General features: G+C 37.3%; 1 long non-coding RNA gene and 1 pseudogene across 2 annotated transcripts in view; both read right to left on the minus strand.

Annotated features, from left to right (window-relative positions):
* Positions 1 to 21,386, minus strand: part of LOC140631861 (uncharacterized) — a 280,039-nt gene that overhangs the window by 18,122 nt on the left and 240,531 nt on the right. The window lies entirely within an intron of this gene.
* On the minus strand, positions 7,156 to 21,385 carry LOC140631655 (60S ribosome subunit biogenesis protein NIP7 homolog pseudogene; annotated as a pseudogene).

The raw sequence follows: 21,386 nt of genomic DNA on the forward strand, positions 1-21,386 counted from the left end.
GTGTTTTTTTTGTCGCCCCTCCTTTTTACAATAGTCTAGTTACAAAAACTCTTTTTTAAAAATTTAAATTCAATTAGCTAACATATAGTACATTATTAGTTTCAGATGTAGTGTTCAATAACTCATCAGTTGACAAAAAAACTCATAATAGGCTTTTTAATTCTTATGCTCTCAGTTAAAAAAATCTTTTTATGGCCCTCTATTAACTAATCTTCAGAAGTTAAATATTTTTTACTTTACCAAAACTAAAGTGTTCTTTTATCTAAACACTTGTCTACCCCCTCACACTCTTCTTAACCAAGCATAGTGTTTGGATCATTGATTTTGGGCTGTCAATCTCCTTTTGTAAAATTTTCTCCTACCTCAACTTTGGCCATTATTTAGGATTGTTTAAATATATAGATCTTTAGAATTTTGGTGTTACTGACAGAATACAGATAGCTTTTCATTAACTCCACTGTTCTGGAATAGCTCTTCTATGATTGCCTTTCTTGTATACCAGAGAACTTCTTTTCATTTTGACTTTTAGTCCTATTAACCCTAAGTCACACTTGGTCCAGGTCAATGACATCAACGATTCAATGAATTCTGAATTATACCTAGCAGCCAGATTGAAGGACCATTAACTGCCTTGAGGGTGTGGGTAGTATAGGGAACACAAAATAAAAAGCCACAATTCTATATCAAGTACAGGCCCAAAGAGACTCCTTGATTGAAATTCTGTCAGGTTTTGCTGCTCATACTGAAGATCATTTCAGTAGAGGAACAAAAAAGCTAAAGTACCCATAAAACCATATTTTTGAATACTTCTCTATTATCTAATATCTTAACACCATGATGTTTTTCTGTAGATTTTGGGGTTTCTCTGAATTACATTTTTACTAACCAATTTCACAGGCCTTTCCATGATCAATATATTTTTTGTAAAATGTCCATAGTTTACTGAAAACTAAAATAAATCACTTGTAATTCTATTATTCACTGATAACAACTGGTAATATTTTGATGTATTCATCAAAAAGTCTTCAGACATTTTCTGTGCACATGCACACATTCATGCATATTATAAAAGTGAATCATACTGTAATAATGCAATTTTCACTTGATTGTGTTTCTATATCAACACTGTCAACTTCATGAATGATCTCATTGAATTCTGTTTTATGAACATGGCCCAATATCATTAACTTACACTCATATTTAAGTAGCTTCTAATTTGAAGCTATTATAAATAAACACTGCAGTAACCGTTCTGTTTTATTCATCTTTGCCCATTTGTCTGATGATTCCTTAGGATTAATTTCTGCATGTTGAATTTCTGGATCAAAGGGAATATATATTTTAAGATTTGGGATGTATACTGCCAAATTGCCTTCCAGAAAAATCTGTGCCAATTTAGATTCCTGGCAACAATAGGACTCTTTTCCTCACAGTGCTTCCCAAGTCTACAATGAGATATTAGTGTTCCTTCTACATTTACTGATCTGAAAGGTGAAAAGGGAGTTGTGCTATTTCAGGTTCCTCAAATATTGGTAAGGTTGGGCATCTTTTCATATATGTTTTGGTTAAATCTAACTAGAAAGCCAAGAGGAACTTAAGCTCAAATTATGGCTAAATTTGATTTTACTGAACTAAAATAAGTATGATGGAATGCAGTTTGAGACTATTGAATTAACTGAAATTAGGTGAAATTTTCATTGTGCTTCTTAGTAATAGGTGATTTTTTCAAGTACTTGTTTTATGCCTGGAATTTTTCCACTTTGTTGAATTTAGTCTTCATAACAATGCTATGCAGCAGGTACACTATTTTATTCATTTCATCAACAAAGAGACTGAGGTACAAAGATAAGCAACTTATCCAAATTAAGTAAGTGGCAGAGCCAAAATTTGAATTCTGGTCCTGTCTCTAAAGTTCATGCTTTTAAACTATGTCATTTCAGTGTTTACATGCATGTATACCCAAGATACTTTGTTGAAACTTTGCTAATAGTATCTTCCTCTATACTATAAAGTTATTAATAAATGTTTTATCATTAAAACAAAGTTAATAAAATATATTTCTTCTTAGAAAATTTTTTCAGAAAGTGTTTTAAATAAACTTACTTTAATTTAAAATCTGATGTATATATTTATATATAAAAACTAAAATTACATATATAACTAAAATCTGTGGTCTATATTTGGGGCTGAATATCAAAAGCTTCGGAAATACCAATTTAAACTTTCATAAATTAAAATACTTTAGGCTAAGTGTTGAAGATTTCACTGGAAACAAAGCTCTTTATTTTTTTTAGCTAACTTCTATTCTGCCCACTAATGAACTAGTTTTCTCTTTCTATAAATACCTGAATTTTCAAGCTGAATTGCTATTTTTTGAGATTTGGACGGTATACCCGGAGCTACAAGATTGGATGTGAATATATAAGACAAATTTATGCTTAAAAATATTTAAATGCACAAGCAAATGTGTGTGTGGTTGGTGATACATAACTAATGAAAATGTTGCTACCATGAATGACAGGAAAAGTCAGGATGAAAAATTACTTGATATTGGCTTATGGTAATGAGGATTGAAAAATGAAAAACACAGTTTTGATTTAGAAGACCAATCATCCAACAAATGCCAGAAAATACTAATTATTTACCCTAAACCAGTACAAAGTAAGAAACCTGAGTTCCAATGGGCAAAGACCTCCTTATCTTTGATGAAACTACACTATTCATGTCACTCAGGCCTCACTGAGTATATTAAGTGCTTCTTATACTCACAGAAATCGATCTTTGCTTTGGAAAGAGGACACTTTGATCCCACCTCTTACCTGACCTTGCTGGGATTATAATTCATTCTATGTATACAGAGGCTCTAGCTTATCTGTGCCAGTGATGCTTCATTTTGATTTAGAGATCTGAAGAAGGCAAGTGATTATCTTTTGAGTACCAAACACTGGGTTATGTAACCTACATTGCATGTCATAACACTCTCTTTTACATATAAGGACATCAGGTTGAAGACATGAGATCCTTGCATCTAAGTAGAAAGATTGCTTGGGAGACTAGCAGGCACTTCTCTGTGATATTCCTCTGCCCTCATCCAATTCCTGCTCACTTCTTAAATACCTAATGCTACAAATCTTTTTTTTTTTTTTTGTATATTTTTTTATTGGAGCTCAATTTGCCAACATATAGCATAACACCCAGTGCTCATCCCGTCAAGTGCCCCCCTCAGTGCCCATCACCCAGTCACCCCAACCCCCTCCTTTCCACTACCCCTTGTTCGTTTCCCAGAGTTAGGAGTCTCTCATGTTCTGTCACCCTCTCTGATATTTCCCACTCATTTTCTCTCCTTTCACCTTTATTCCTTTTCACTATTTTTTATATTCCAAATGAATGAGACCATATAATGTTTGTCCTTCTCCGATTGACTTACTTCACTCTGCATAATACCCTCCAGTTCTATCCACGTTGAAGCAAATGGTGGGTATTTGTTTTTTCTAATGGCTGAGTAATATTCCATTATATATAGAGACCACATCTTCTTTATCCATTCATCTTTCGATGGATACCGAGGCTCCTTCCACAGTTTGGCTATTGTGGACATTGCTCTATAAACATTGGGGTGAGGGGTCCTGCTGTTTCACTGCATTTGTATCTTTGGGGTAAATCCCCAGCAGTGCAATTGCTGGGTCATTGGGTAGTTCTATTTTTAACTCTTTGAGGAACCTCCACACAGTTTTCCAGAGTGGCTGCACCAGTTCACATTCCCACCAACAGTGCAAGAGGGTTCCCCTTTCTCCACATCCTCTTCAACATTTGTTGTTTCCTGTCTTGTTAATTTTCACCATTTTCACTGGTATGAGGTGGTATCTCATTGTGGTTTTCATTTGTATTTCCCTGATGGCAAGTTATGGGGACTAATGCTACAAATCTTATCCACAAGAATATGATAAAAATAACTACAGAAAAAAAAAAAAAAGACAATTCTACTACTACCCATGGAGGTATTCTAGTTATTGTACTGAGCCCAGAGGAGGTGAATAAGATATAGGCACTATCATTTTACTTTATTTTTATTTATTTTTAAATATTTTATTTATTTATTTGAGGCAGAAAGAGAGAGTTAAGCTGGGAGGAGGGTCAGAGAAGAGGAAGGAGTAGACTCTCCACTAAGCAGGAAGTCCATGCAGGCCTTGATGCAGAGCTCAATCCCAAGACCCTGAGGTTATGACCTGAGCCCAAGGCTTTACTGACTGAGCCACCCAGACGCCCAGCACTATCATTTTAAAAATTCATTTTTTACAAGATGTACAACTCAGTTAAGATACAAGCTTTATACAACTTCTAATACCAATTACTTCTCTCTTCACCCCACACAGCTAGTTAAAATGTATAAATTTATGTGGTTATCTCTTGCTTTCTTTTTATAGCTCCAGGATCCCCTTTTCAGTATTAAAATACAGAATAGTTTATTTGGCTGTTTCTCTTTTATTGTTGCGGTGAGGTGGGCATGTAGACTTTGTGAGCCTCAACATGGTTTCTTTTGCCCAACAATAATAACCAATAGTTACATAGTAATGCCATTCTGGGTCCTAAGTGCTTTATTTATACTTCAGACTTCCTCTTCGTGCAGTTAGTGAGGCCCAAATAATTCAGCATGCCAGAGAAGCATTATTAAAAAAATTATTATTAGTTGGCTGGGGATTCCACAGGACAATTATAATCCACCCTTGTTCTGGCTATGGATTGGTGCCGTCGGGAAGCAATGATTCTGTTCCTGAAATCCTGGCTGAGACTTCCAGAACAGCATGAGTAATTCCAGGAATCACCTAATGGGATGACCTGTATTTCTTCACTCCAGTCCTGGGATATATAACTGGTAAAATTCTGGGCACAGGGACTGGGCAAAGGCAGAGTGATTTAAGTTATGTGTGAATCTGCATTATCATGAGTAGAGTCATTCCAAGAATTTTCTGTTTTAACTCACTAAAATCCTAAGACAAATATGATTATTAACATCCCCATTTTTCAGATAAGGAAACTGAGGCATTGAAGGTTGAGCAATTTCCCCATATAACTAGTAAGTGAAGGAGCTGGGATTCTTGGCAGGCAGTCCAACTCCACTCCACTGCCCGCCCCTTTTATCTTTGTCTACCATAGGATTCCAAAGGGTAAACCACATATTTACCTAGTGAATTCTTATCCAGGATCCACCCACCAGTGTCCTTCGAGTGTTTTGCTCATGGCAGAGGGATTTACTATCGATATAGGCAACAAAATAAGATGATTGCATCTCTGAGAGAAAAAGAGAAGAGGATGAAATGGCCACCTTTCTAATACTAATACCAGAATGGAGCTTTGGGAGGGCTAGGGTTGGTGAGTACTGACTCAGAGAGCCTGTAAAGGCCAATCTGCAGTTTGTGAAGAGTCATGATCCTGTCACACTGTTAGACCAAAGTCCCCGGAGTCAGACTCATCAATATTCCTGTAGCATGACAAACCCAGCAAGGTTCCAGAATGCTAACTAGTAATTATTACTGTGCTAGAGTTAGTCTTGTTTTCTCTCTTTGCCTGAAAAGCATAAATGAAATCACGTTGCCATTTCTTTTATTCTTTATGTCTTCGTACTGTTAGGTTCTTTCTTTCTGCTCTTTCCCTGCTGTTAGCAAGATGAAAAAGGCTCCGTATTCCAAGGCTTTCTGTTGACCTTTGAGACTTAAGAGTCTCCCACAAGGGAAAGAAAGCATCCCTGAAATAAATGAGAATTCATGAAATATCTCAGGCTTGTGTAGGAAACAAACGACTCTGGGTTCTTTTCAACTCACAGCACACAGCAGGCAGAAAAGCAGCAATTTGAGATTTCAGTGAGGCTGGGAGTCTCACAAGATAATGCTGAGGGTTGGCAGTCAAAGATACTAGTGAAGTATTAGTGCTGCAATTTTAAAATGTTTATACTTCCCAGGGTTTAAAAAAATAAGGCAGCCATAAGCTTATTAAATTCAGGCTGTCAACAGAATTTCTTTTTAATTTATCAATTTGGGGGGATTTCTCTTGTTTTGGTTTGGCAAAAAGACATCACCAATTGCACACATTCATAAAGAGTTCTGGAGAAATAAAATATTATGCTATAAAGGAGAGGCAGCATAAAAGTTTATCAGCTTGGAAGGAAGACAAATTTATTTGAATTGCAGGTTGAAAAATTAATAATTCTATTTTCTTACAAGAGTCATTTAACAACATCCTTGTTCCTGAATTACCTAACTTGTTTTCCCTCTTCTACTCTTACCTGTCATACTTAGGTTTAAATCTATGTTAAATATGTAGTTCTCATGACGGCCTATCTCACCTTATTATTCCTGATGAATCTCCTTTCCCCTTCACTGCTGCTCTAGCCACACTCACTTCCTTGTTCTTTTCTTTTTTTTCTTTGTATTTGAAAATTTTATTTTTAGAGATGTCACCTTTGGAATTTAAAATAAGCAGGGAAAAAAGCAACATATTTAAAGAAATGTTTTAAACACAGGAAGTTTCTTAAAACTTAGCGGAATTTTCAATTTTTAAAAAACATTTTAATAATTTCAAAAATAATTTTGGCAGGCATGGGCAAGGATAGAGGAGCTGAATTATTTCAGTGTCTGATTAACACTTTCTGTCTAGTCCAGTCAGGTAAGTAAAGGTTTGTAAGGGAAGTCACATCTTAAGAAATCAAGGTATTGAAAATAACATTAGCCTGGGGCCATACCATCTAAGAAAAAGAGTAAGAACCAAGATATATAACCAAACTATACTCATGAGATCCTATCTTTAGTAATAGAAATACCCAGTATATGCAATATAAAAATAATTCTTTCCATTTAACACATAGCATGAGGCAGGCACTGGGCTAAGTGCTTTACAAACATGATTTCTAATTCTAAAAAACATTCTTAGGTAGATGGTTAAAGCTGTTTTTGGAAGTAGAGGAAAAAAAAATAAGCTTATCAAAGTATAATGATGCCCCCAAAGTCATACAGCTGGTAGGTGTCAGAACTGGGGTTTGAATCCAGGGTTTTCTTGCACACCACACAGCATCTACTACATAGAAAATTAGCAGAAAAAAATATTACTTTATCCAAATTTCATTTGTAAAATCTCACATGTGACCTACCATTCTAATATGGCAATATCTAACTTTCATGGCGTTAAAAAATAATGAAGAAAATCTATTGTGGTCTTCTCATGAGTTTGGAAAATACTGTTATCACAGATAACAATCAGCTAGCTATTCTTGGCCTCAGTTCGAATGACTTAGAACCTGTTACTCAAAACAAGAAGCCCTCCGATTCAAATATAAAACACAGTATTCTTTTTAGTCACAAAGATCTGAAACACCATTTTTGAGCCATTTCCGCATAAGAATCCAACCTGCATCGTCCGTAATAGTGCAAATATTAAACTAAGAAATCCCTGAAGAAGTCACAGTGTTGACAAAATTCAACATGATGATGGAGCCTACCCAGACACAGGAAACAAAGCTAGGCCCTTCCACACAGCCGCAAGTCCTCGCGATGATTTCGTTCTAGGTCAATGTCTCTTCATGCCGCACACATTCCCCAATGTCTGCTTGATGAAATACCACAATCACCACGGGGTCTACTTTCCCGCAGCCTTGTGTAGACTTTGCTGCCACCCCAAAACCCAAAGGGACGTCTGCCATGGAGTACACCACCACTCCCTGGTACTGGCAAGTATTTTCAGTGATTCGACCCAGTCCCGATTTCAACACATGGTTCCCATACAGGAAAGACTGCTCTGCTCCAGGCTTTATCCACACTCCATACTTGGCACAGGGTGCGGGGTAATCCAGAGCTGTGATGTGTAACCGGAATCTGTGACTCTTGGTGAATTTCCTGAAGCAGGTCCCCAGCGACACCGGCTTGTCCCCAGAGATGTTGGCGGCCAACTTCAGCATCTTCTCGCTCACGTAGTACACCCGGTCGTTGTGCAGCCTGAAACAGGAGGTGCCGTCCGGCCTGTCGACAGCCGCTGAAGATTCTCGCCGACGTATTTCGCCATCTTCTCAAACGTTACGCGGCTCTCTCCTCCAGTCAATGGCCGCACGTTCCCGCTGGGTTGCAGCCGGAAGCGGAAGTCGGCGCCGCCGCGCGGGCAACCCCACAGCCCGCCTCCCTAGCGGCCTTCCGTTCGCTCCCCACGCCGGCGCCCCCAGCCTGGACGACCGCAGGGGAAGGAAGCCCCCTTGTTCTTTCTACACACCAAGCACAGATCCACCTTGGGGCTGTGGACTTGCTGTGCTTGGAATAATTTACTCACTGGCTCCTTCACTGCATTCACTTCTTTTTTTAAAAATTTTATTTATTTATTCATGAGAGACACCCAGAGAGAGCAGAGACACAGGCAGAGGGAGAAGCAGGCTCCATGCAGGGAGCCTGACGCGGGACTCGATCCCGGGTCTCCAGGATCGCGCCCTGGGCCCTGCCAAACTGCTGAGCCACCCAGGTGTCCCCATTTCTCTTAATTTTATCTCTTAAGAGCAGGCTTCCCTAAACTAGTTACCTAAAAAAAGTACCCCTGTCATTCTCAATTCCCTTTGTTTTCTTTATTTTCCTTCTTAGATCTTATCTATATCTAAAGCTGTATTAGTTTATATGGTTGCCATTCTCCTCCACTCCAGTATGAACTGCACATGTGCACATTTCTATTCTCTTTTTTTCGCCGCTCTATGCCAAAAATCTAGAACAGTGCCTGGTATGTAAGAGGCATGCAACCATTATTTATCAGATGTACCTTGGTCTCTCTCTTTTTAAAGTGAAGATAAGAAAAATCTTCATTGCAGTCTTTGTAAAGACCGTAAATAACGTATTAAATGGAATCCCAAAGTCCCCTAGCACATTGAAATAATCTGTCTGTGCCTCATCCTTTTCCTTCAGACTTACCAGTTGTGTATACTCTGGTGGACTTCCAGCTGCTAATGAATGGCACTCTTTGACTGAAGCCTATTTCTGAAGCCTTGAAAGAACAGAAGTAACACTCGCACCTTAATCCCTCAAATTGTGACTCTCAGGTGTTGATGCATAAATATTTCAATTACCCACCTCTCAGGATAGTTCTGAGGCTTGCATTTTGCACCCTTCTCAGAGTTTCTCCACGGGATCAAGCTCTAGCCAATCACGGTAGTAGCTAGCTTGATAATGCATCCCATATTGGCTGCATTCTCTTTTCCTTTATCATTTCTCTACCCCCCTACTGTGGTTTCCAAATAAAATAATTGCACTGAGTCATTGTCTAAGGATCAGCTTCTGGGGGAACTCAAACTGAGTTATTTAAAAAACGGTATTTGTGGGCAGCCCAGATGGCTCAGCGGTTTAGTGACGCCTGCAGCCCAGGGCCTGATCCTGGAGACCCAGGATCGAGTCCCGTGCCGGGCTCCCTGCATGGAGCCTGCTTTTCCCTCTGCCTGTGTCTCTGCCTCTGCCTCTCTCTCTCTCTGTCTTTCATCAATCAATAAATAAAATCTTTAAAAAAATAAAAAAAAATAAAAAAATAAAAAACGGTAGTTGTATATACATACTGACTTCTAGTCTATCGGGTAGAAGTCAGACCTCTTGACATAAAATATCTGTCTGTGTAAGTGTGTGCCATCCTACAGGGATTAATTATTAAAAATAATCGTGTATTTCTCTGATATTTAGGTCATGCCAAAATGTTTTACATTGTAGTTCTTGCCTCTGAATTGTATACTTGTTTTCTTAGTTCTTTCCATAATGATTAAACATGTCTGATAATTTATTTCCAAATTATCCATTTGATTGTTTTTTTTTTAATCTTTATTTATTTATGATAGTCAGAGAGAGAGAGAGAGAGAGAGAGAGCGAGATTGAGAGGCAGACGGAGAAGCAGGCTCCATGCACCGGGAGCCCGACGTGGGATTCGATCCCGGGTCTCCAGGATCGTGCCCTGGGCCAAAGGCAGGCGCCAAACCGCTGCGCCACCCAGGGATCCCCATTTGATTGTTATGTGGTTCTCAAACCTGGCTCCATTTCAAAATAATTCATATCTTTGGGTGGGGATCAGGTATTGATATTTTAAAAAGTTTCCTCAATGGTCTCTGGTGCAACTAATATGCCCAATTCTGGTAAGTCATCCATAGTTTCCCCTCTTTTCAGTTTCAATAACTTTATTTCTTCAGAGTTCTCTGCAATTTTATATGATCATATAGTTTATCTTAAAAGCCTGTTTCATTATCATTTGTTTATAGATTATCAGAGTTTTAAATGATTTTAAGATGTTACTTTAGTCATTTAAATCCTTAAGCATTAAGATTTTGTAACTCAGTAAACCATTGATTTCAAAGTATGTAAAACTCATTTAATTTATAGACATTTTAACCTTCATTTCAAAAATATTAAGCATTAATACAATGTGGTATTGACATAAGGATAGAAATATACATAAATAGGGCAGCCTGGGTGGTTCAGCAGTTTAGTGCTGCCTTCCACCCAGGGCATGATCCTGGAGACCTGTTGGGCTCCCTACATGAAGCCTGCTTCTCCCTCTGCCTGTGTCTCTGCCTCCCTCTCTCTCTGTGTGTATCTCTCATGAATAAATAAATAAAATCTTTTTTAAGAATGAAATATATATCATATAGAACATAAAAATCATATTCAGCTTAATATTGGGTAAAGATATATAAGCAGTTTACAAGTAAAGATATTTGTTGAGAGGTAAGAAAATAAATGTATAAATGAAGATGAATCTTATGGAGATTCTCATTTATGACTGCTTTTCTAAAGGGCTAATCAGTAATATGTTCTAAAGAATGCGTAAGGTGTCTTCTGTTTCCAAACAGGATGTAATGTTCATGGGTGGTTATGAAAGAATGTAGTAAGGTATGCTCCTGTGGACAACCATAAAAAGCAAGATAAGGAATAAAAAAATATATATATTTAAAAAACTATCAGAGAGGGCAGCCCTGGTGGCTCAGCAGTTTAGTGCTGCCTTTGGCCCAGGGCATGATCCTGGAGACCCGGGACCAAATCCCATGTCGGGCTGCCTGCATGGAGACTGCTTCTCCTTCTGCATGTGTCTCTGCCTCTCTCTTTGTGTCTCTCATGAATAAATAAATAAAATCTTAAAAAAAATATATCAGAGAGATGCAGAAATCTAAGGAATTATTTGGACTACAATTCCAGAGATAGGGAGAATAATTTACAGATAAATAGACAATTAGCTACCAGTTTTTCCCTGGAACAATTGTCAGTTTTTGGTGTAGGCTTACACCAAATAAATGGTGCTTGACCCAGACATAAGACTGATACTAGAAGATAGAGAAACCAGTCTTTTAAAATTGGAGATTTCAGAAGCTCCAACTATTTGGTTAAGCTTTTTGCAAAAGATATTTGCTGAAATCTGAAGTTGCATAGGAATTAGGAGCCAAGAAAAAAAAAAGAAAAACCCTGATAGGTAGAATGAAATTTCTTGCAGTGCTTAAGAGACAATGATCAACCAGGGCAATCTTGAAATTAAAATAGGCTACAGATGAAATCCTCAGAGTAAGTAGTGGATTGACACTGAAGATCTATATCCTCTTTTTACCTGGAGATATCTCTCGGGGGAGGGAGAGGGATGGGCAGAGCACAGAAGAGGCTAAAAACCCAGGTTTGGCCTTGGCACAGGCTGCTGTTAGGGGAGACTGGTAGAGATTTTGGCATTTGTGCAGGGGTAGTGAATTGAAATGCCTCAAACACCCTACTGGTTTTCTCCTCAAGCATTTGACAAATTTGAAGCTATGTTAGCAGGCTAAAGAGCTAAACTGAAAAACTCTGAATAGGTGAACTACTGAAGTCTTATAGAGTCAAGAAGACAAAAAACTCAACAGGCTCTTAGAAAATAAAACCCTAGAGGACCACATCCTACAAATACTGGCAAAACAGGAGTAGACTGATTTTTAGCAAAACAGATCTAAGGAGGACCCATTTCAATCCCTAAATGGATTCAGGTGAGTGGTCTTTTACATTATCTAAAATAGGAAGGGAAACAGCACTCTATGGTGGGCTAACATTTTCTGGGGACACTATGGTTCTTTCATACATACTTTGTGGCACACAAGACAAAGTATAAGATATGTGAAGAGGTAATACCACATATTACCTCTAGATGAAGATAATCTAAAAAAAAACTATAAGAAATCAGACAATAGAAGAAGATCAGATATTGTAGTTAGCAGATGAGAATATAAATTAACTATGATTAATATGTTCAAGAGAAAAGAGAGAAAAAGCAGATAAAATAGATGACAGGATAGATCATTTTCATCAGAGTATTATAATTTTAAAAATTAAATCTAGTGGATATTATGTAATTATAAAATATAATAACAAAAGTTAAGAACTGAATGGGTGAATTTAATACTTGATTAGACAGAGAAGAACCTCAAATCAGTGAATAAAATAGAGTCTAATTTACATGTAATTGAACTTCCAGAACAGGGGAAAGAAAGAGTATAATAATAGCAATATTCATAAATGTTTTACTCATAAATACCCCTAAACTGATAAACATCATCAGGTCACAGGTTTAAAAAGTTTAGCATTAATGGAGGGATGCTGGTGGGGAGTGGGCTAAATGGATGGTGGGTATTAAGGAGGGCACTTGTTATGATGAGCATTGATGAATCACTAAATTCTACTCCTGAAGCCAATATTACACTACATATTAACTAACTAGAATTTAAATGAAAATTTGAAACAAAAAATAAAAAAATAAAAAGTTAGCAAATGTCCAAGAGGATTTAAAAAAGAAACCTAGACACATCATCATCAAATTCCTGAAAAACAAAGGTAAAGAGAAATTTTTAACAATTACTAGAACTTAAAAGACAAATCCTTGTCAAGGATTGACAAGCTGAATAGCCAATTTCTGAACAGAAACAACAAAAAAGAGAAGCATATGGGAAAAGGTCTCTCAAGTGCTGAAAGATATTTAACTACCAATCTGAAATTACATACCTAGCAAAAATATTCTTCAAAATGGACATGAAGATATTTTCAGACAAATGCATATTGTTAGTATGACTATATTTTTTAAAGATATTTATTTTTTTAAGTGGATTTTCTAAAATAAAGAAAATGAACACAGTCAAAAACATGGAAATGGAAGAGAAAATGGAAAATACCAAAAAGAGTAAATATTCAGGAAATAGAAATGAACATTGACTTTGTAAATTAATTTTAATGTTGATATAGTGCTAAGTAAAATTAAAACTAAATGCATGGGAACAATAATGAAAAATTTGATAATGGGGGTTTTAAAGTAGTAAAAATGTTCCAAAGTTGCATTGGGAAGGTAATAATTATTTGGGGATGCCATAATCTCTAAGAAAATAATGTTTTAGTACATATCTACTATTTAAAAGGGGGAAACTATAATGATAAAAAAGTGAGTATTGAAAAGGACAGAAATGAAGAACAAAAGAAATATGAAATGTGAGAAACACATGGAAAAATTATAGCTATAAAATCCATTAGATCAGTAATTACATTAAATGTAATTGGATTAATACTTCATGTGAATAAGGAAGAATAATTGGATTAAATACACAAAACCCAACTATATGCTTTTTATGAGTAAAACAGTTAATTCAATAACATTTCAGAAAAGTCAAAAGTGAAATGATGGGCTTGGGAGTCTAGAGAATATAAAGAATATTACTTCCCCCTTACAATAAGAACAAAAAAGCTGGACAATTTGTAAACTCAGAAGTTCCTTGAACCCTTCCGAGTGCTAAGATTGTAGGGTTGAAAACTAATCTGAAATATGGACTGAGGTGTAAGAGCTTGCTTACCAGGGTATTGGTAGCCAGACACCAGTAAGAAGTAGATGAGTTAGCTAGAAGAGTTGATGGATTGGCAAAAGTAAATGTGGGCCAGAAAAAGAGTTGGAAGACTGAAATCCACAGATATGGGAGAAGGGAGGAGTTCATATTCTCTATGAATCTCTACTAATGACAAGTACTCACTGGGAAGACTAGGGAAAGTCCTGAGAAGAGTCCTTCAGGGCGTAGACCAGGGGGAGAAGAGCAGCTGCTGTTGAAGGGGCACAAAACTACCCAGATGTTTCTCCTTCGTGGAACAAAGCCTTACTATGCAGGGCTGGGAGGACAACGAAAACTGCTGCCCCCAGGGTAGAAATAAAAACTCCTTGCAGTTGGAGGAGGGAAACAGAAAAACTACCTTCACCCCTGAGGGAGGAGGAAGAACCTATGCTGGATCCAGAACTATGGCTGGAAGATAGGCAAGAGGTTTTTAAAAGTTATACTCTCAAATCCAAGGAAACAGTAAGTATTCAACACTGAAGTTTAAACAGAAAATCAGAGAGTGCCACCTCTGTCCTGCTTCCCCACAAAGCTATGAAGCATATAGTAAAAGACAGTGGAGTATGGCAAAGAGAGAAGCCCCTCTATGTAGTACGGTATAAAGGGAAAACCTAAAGCTGAGGGTGGAGCACAGCCACTGGCCAACCAGCTCCCCATCTAAACTGTTATCACTAGAATTTGAGCCTAGCAGGCACTCAAAGTGAAAAAGGAACAAGAAATCTCAAACCCAAAATGATGCTTTGATTAATATGAGCTCCCATACTAAAGGCCTAGCAGAAGGAAAGGTATGCCCTTTTCTAGGGTCAAAACCTATTTACCCCTAATGTTCTACATAAATCAAACACACGTGTGCACACACACACACACACACACACACACACACTCCCAAGAGGCAAAACAATCAGAGAATTAGATGTGGTTATTATAGAGATGTTGGAATTGTCTAACTGGAGAATTGAAAATAACTATGGTTTCTATAGAAAAGACTCAGTGGAAAACTTGGACAATGTGTAATGTTATATGGGTAATTTCATAAGGCATGGAAACTATTAGAAAGAATCAAAATGGGAATGATAGTGAAAAACAAAAAATCACAACAACAGAGATGAAGACTGTCTTCTATAGACTCAATAGTAGTCTCAGCACAACCAAGGAAAGAATCAGTAAACTTGAAGATATGTCAATGAAAATTACTCAAACTGAAACAAAAGAGTAATAAGTGCAGGAAGAAAACACAAACCAGAGCATCCAAAAACCATAGGATAATATGAAATTGTTTATATGCATTACTGGAATTGCCAGGAGAAAAGAGAAAAATGCACAGAAGCAATATTTAAGAAATAATAGTTCACAATTTTTCAAAATTAATGACAGACAACAAACCTCAGATTCGAGAAGTTCAGAGAATATCAAGTAAGATAAATGCCAGTCAAACAAATAGAGCACACATGTAACTATATCAATATCAGTTGAAAAAAAAAGATGAGAAAATTTGAAGTTAAAGACATATATAACATATATAACATATATGTTATATACATATACACCCATAGGCAAAAACAGAAAAAATTCAAAATCATATCTCTTACCTAACACAAAAACTAACTCAAATGTTTTATAGACATAAATACAAAACATAAAACTAAAACTTCTAGAGGAAAATGTAGGTAAAAATATCTGTGACTTCAGGTTAGGCAAAGAATCTTGAGATATTTATTATAACAAGATCCATTAAAGAAAACCTATATAAGTGGGATATTATCCAATCTGAAAAGTTTTGGTCTGTGAAAGGCACTGTTAAATACGCGAAAAGATAAGCTTGAGATTGGAAAAAAAAATATTTGAAAAATCACATTTCTGACAAAGATCTTGTATCCAGAAAATATAAATAATTCACAAAATTCACCAATTCGGCAACAAACAACTAAATTTTTTTAAGCTTTCCAGGTTATTTAAACTTATAACTAAGTTTAGAAGCCTCTTTTCTATGGCATCCTCTCTCACTTTTCTGAGAAACATAACTCTCCTTCTGTCCTAGATTAGAGTTGGCTCTGAAACATGAATCTAAACTCCAGACTCACTCATTCATATTCCCTTGAATTTGCCTGGGGTGGCTTTCTGGTGTGTATATTGGCAGCCGACAGGCAGCTGAGCTGATATTTCGCTTGTCCTTCTGTCGCTTCTGTTTATTCTATTCTTTCTTGGCACCTGTAGATTTAAATGTGACTTTAGATTTCAGGCAGGCACATCTTTTGAAAAGCAAAATATAGAATCTAAAATATTGACATTTACTTTGAAAGATTATTAAAATGTATCTGAACCTGTCCATATGACTCATAAAATGGTGAAATTAATATACCTTTCAGCACCTCTCCAGCAGCAAATTGAACACCCTCTTTTCATTCAGGATAAACCTTGAGGCAAATGCACTGATGGTGGATGAGTTGCAGTAAACTAATTCTTCTAATATTGATTTTGGTGATTTGCTCATGAGTTTGTTACTAAGGACAATTTTCAATTAGAGTGGTAACATTCAAATTTTAGTAGCCATGAAAATCGCCTAGGGGAGGGGTTTTAAAAAATGTAGATTCTTGATTTCCCATCTTACAGATTGTGTGTAGTTAACATTGAGGTGAATTTCCCAAACCTGTGTTTGTAAGTAAGTACCTTTCCATGATTCTAATGCAGCTGGAGAACACTTTAACACTTTTAAAGTCCTGAGGAAGAAGATCATCTCTGAGAATTTTATGTATTTACGTGTGTCCTGTAACTGAGAACTAGCACAGCCATTGAACTTCACTGACGCAGATATTCTGAGGCAAAATAGAGCTTGGTAAAATATAAGGGGAGAAAATCTAGCTTTGAAAATGAATCTCTCTGCCCTTTTAAAAGAATGACAACTTTTGTGAAATGATTCACTGGAGAATTTTTATGGGCCAAGTATGATAACAATCATTAATATTCTGGCCACAAATGCAATTCATTTGGTAAACGCCAGGCTCTTTGAAGCATGAAGTACCTTATGTAATTGCATTTTGCAGCAAGGATGTGACAATGGACCCCTGGGTGGTCATGGGGATCTCTCCCTTGAAGCATTGATGGAAACTTTGATGTGTGGTCCTGAAGTGGAGCTGTTTCAGTTTCCATCCTTCCTCCCACCCCATTTTCTGAATTATCAGAATCAAAAAGGAAAGAACATTTTTTTTTCTGTTTTTGTATCTTATGGTCCTGACTAAATGTGAAAATATTCTGGCTTTCAGAAAGGTGGTATTAAAAAACAGTTTACTTTCTCATATGTATGTAACAATTATTATGAAACCAGCAAGGGGAAATGTGAAGGCAATTTAGTTATCCCCACAGTACTATGTTGCCTTTTGCTTTTTCCCTAGATTTTAGCCTTTTCTGTAGTGAAGAACCTTATATCTACCCCTCCCCCCCCAATACTTTCTCCATCAAATGCATTTTCTTTTTTACTTCATTTGCCTTTAGCTTTGAAGTGCAACTGGGAATGGCATTATGGCCTTGGATAATAGAAGAAAAATTAAATGTGTTGAAAAGCTGTCTGATGCCTTTTCTGGGAGGGTGAGGCTCGTTGTCATGCACGAACCTATTGGCTGATTTCTAATGGAGGACACGGGAGTGTGATTCTAGAAAATCCTATTGTGAGTTTTGGGAGCTCAGGCATCCCATCCTTTGCATTTGTTAAATTGTATTTCTCATTAGAGATAACACTTGTAACAAGCCAGACGAAAGTAGGTCTTGCTGCAGCTTAATTTGAGAAAATTGATTAAGATAAATTTAAGATTGTGCCCATCTTAGAGAAAAATGAAAAAACTCATTATGAAAAGAATGGGCCGCTTGCTGTTATTCTGATAGGGAGCAATTTAATGAGTAAATTTATGAACTGTTGCAGCCAAATTTTTGGCATTTGCATTTTGCTTGGTAGTTCCCAAAGAAAAATATTAACTCATGTTAGGAGGAAGTTAGCAGATGTTGACAGAGAAAAAATTTGGAAAATACACATTGTGAAAGAAAGTTAAAATAAAATGTTAACATTTTATTTAAAAAAGATTTTATTTACTTATTCAGAGAGACAGAAAGAGAGAGAGAGAGAGAGAGAGAGAGAGAGAGGCAGAGACATAGGCAGAGGGAGAAGCAGGCTCCCTGCGGGGAGCCCGATGTGGGACTTGATCTTGGTACTCTATCCTGGGACTCCAGAATCACATCCTGAACCAAAGGCAGACTCTTAACCGTTGAGCCACGCGGCATCCCTATTGTTAACATTTTAATGCATGTGTTTTTGGCCTGTTTTCTGCAGGTGTGTGTACACCTCATTTTTGGCATCATATTTTATGCACTGTTTTGTATACTGCTTTTTTTAAAAAAAAAAACCTATTCTTAGATTGCCCAATGCTGTTAAATTTTTTCACAAACATAAATTTAATGTTTGTATAATCTACCGTTAGGCACTATAATTTATTTTACCATTCTTTTGTAATTGGACATAAGCTTGTCTATAATACTCTAATAATCTCGATCTGTCAGAGAAGGCCTAAAATATTGGTTGAAGATTCCATATTTCCAACAAGGAAATTAAATGGCAGATGGTGGATTTATAGTCACTAACTCACTTATTAAGAAAATTTAAAATGTTGGCTAGGATTGTAGGCCTTAGGAACTGGTTATTTGGGCAATATCTTTTTGTTACATTTGGGGTTGATTCATTGTTTCTAGAGTTGCTTCCATGTTTGTGGTCAGTGGATTAAAGAAAGAGTCCCAGTCTTTTCTGTAGGAGGATGAAAGGGAAGGAAGATGGTTTATAGCACCAAATCTGCAGAGTTGTGGAATTTCATTGTGAAGTCTTGAAGAGATCTGATCTCCGTAACTTCTCTAATTAGGTAGGAAAAGGTTTCTCCCTTTGGTTTATGGTGAGAAACATGGAAGTCTGTGAGGTGACCAGGGCTTGACATAGAGACATTTTGGGGAAGAGATGATAAAGTTAACTTTTTAGCAGACAGAAGTTTGAGATCTTCTGACACTGAGGGTTTTAGGCAGCCATCTTAGAGACTAAGAGTGGGGAAGAGGACTCACTTAAGAGTCCCAGACTGAAAGCCTGAGTAAAGGGTTGTTTGTTCATCATGGATAAATGAGTGAATTAATGAATATTTCTGATTATCTAGGTCTCAGACACATGCTGGGTGTCTAATATTTCTATTCAGTTCTGACATTAACTCTGGGAGTTGGCATGAGACCATATAGACTAAGGGTTCAGTCTCACAAGTTTGCCTCCTACTTCAGATGTCAGTTACAATGAGGTGCCCAGGCTATCTACAGTTATGTCTGACTTGGCTACAAATCTGAGGATTCCCACAACATCCTCTTTAGGTTTGATAATTTGCTGGAATGAAAATTCTATCCACTTTATTATAAAGGATAAAAATCAACAGCCAGATGGGCAGGTACATAGGGGGAGATCCAAAAAGGTCCTCAAAGCCTCTGTCTCTGTGGAATTGGGGTGTATGATCTTGACAGCCTGATGTTCATCAATTTGGAATTATTGCCAGGTTAACTGGGGAGACCCCAGGCCCTGGGGCCTTGACCAAGCCTATCCCAAAAATGTTGCTGAAAGTTCTTAGTCTCACCATGAGAAAGAATTCAAGGACAGACACAGCACAGCAAATGAGTGACAAAAGCAGGGAAATTTAGTAAAGCAAAAGTACAGTCTCAGAATGAGAGTGGGCTAGCTCAAGAGAGAGATAGCTACATGCCCTGGGGTTTGTGTTCTATCTTTTATCGACAGTTGTTAACTCTGGAGTAGAATATTCATTACTTGGAGAGATTTCTTGGAAGCAAGGTTTTGTGTCTTTCCCCCCTAATTTGGTCAAAGGCTTCTTGTCTGGTTTAATCTGGCTTCTTGTGGAGTGCTGCCAGGACAAGCCTGACTTTCCTGATAGTTAGACATGACTTTCTCTGTCTCCTCAATGTAACCTATTAGAACCTAACTGTTTACCCTAATAGACGCTCTCCAGACTCCATCATTTGGGGGATTTTATGGAGGTTTCACTATGTGGTAATGATTGATTAAATAATTGGTCCTTGGGAATGGAACTCCTCTTCAGCCCTTCTCTCCTGCTTCAAAGGGATTTTAATTGAGAGAGTGGCTTAAGTCAAGCTTCACCTACAAAAAGTCCTTGAGACTGTCCTACAGCTAGGGAAGGGATCTCTTTAGGCCTTGCCTGCTATTTTTTTCTTATACCCACTTGCTCTGCCTTGGAGCATTAGCTCTGCATTAGCTCCTGCTTTGATGCATCTCATATAGGCCTCTTGATAGTCACACTTTGACCCCAGTCCCAATTCTCTGCACAGAAGAGTTCCTGGATCTGCCTTGGTTCACACTTTGTAGCCACTGGCACTCTCTGCTCCTCCCTCACCTCCATCCCAGGCAACTATAACTTCATCCAGCTCAGTGTCTGGGGCTGTTTGTCTAAAAGGAAACACATAAAAGTAACGTACAGAACAAGTTCCATTCAGAATTGCAAACTGGCACTTTGCTATAGTAATAACAATATTAATAAAAAATTTTAGAGGCCAATGATATATATATATATATATATATATACACATTTTTTTAAAGATTTTATTTATTTAGTTATGAGAGACACAGAGAGGCAGAGACATAGGCAGAGAGAGAAGCAGGCTCCCTGCTGGTGGCCTGATGTGGGACTCAATCTGGGGACTCCAGGATCACACTCTGAGGTGAAGGCAGCCACTCAACCACTGAGCCACTCAGGCATCCCTAAAAGCCAATGATATTTACAGAGATTACTAAGGGCCAGGTATTGGCATGTAGGAAGCTGGGAGTGGTGGTGGAGAGAATACTTAACAACTTGGGGACCAGTCAAGGGAATCCCCTTATTTCTGTTTTGCATATGAAGAATGCTAAAGTGGCTAGTTAAGCACTCTAAGCACTTCATATCCATTATTTTAATAAATTAAATTTAATAAATTTTAAAAAGCCCTATAAATTGTTATTACCATTTTCCAGATATCTGTAAATGTAAATCTGTAAAAATGGCGATAGCATCTTTTTACTTTACCAAGTCACAGAAAGGTGGAATAGGATTTAAACTCAGTAATTCTGACTCCAGTGTCAAGGCCACAGGAGAATACAGTGATATATCCAAAAAGGGTAGGAATGAATTTAAAAAGGTTTCCTAGAAGAGGGTTTGTAATTTCTCTAAGCAAATAAGACAAGCCTGAGGACAGGATGGGAGAGGGAATTCCATCTCAAGAAAATACTGTGTTCCCCTATTCCTAGAACCTACTATGATTTCTCTCAGCTTAAAGTCTTTGCACATGCTAGTTTCTGTACTTGGGATGCTTTCTCTCTTCTATTCACCTAACTTCTGTTCTTCCTATAAAAATTAGATACCACTTTGTCTTGAAGTCTTTCTTGCATGCAGTGCTCTTGATTTATATTTCCTTACTCACCTTGTGCTGACTGCTAACATAGCTCATG

The sequence above is a fragment of the Canis lupus genome, chromosome 4 (assembly GCF_048164855.1).
Source record: "Canis lupus baileyi chromosome 4, mCanLup2.hap1, whole genome shotgun sequence".
In the NCBI taxonomy this organism is placed as follows: Eukaryota; Metazoa; Chordata; class Mammalia; order Carnivora; family Canidae; genus Canis; species Canis lupus.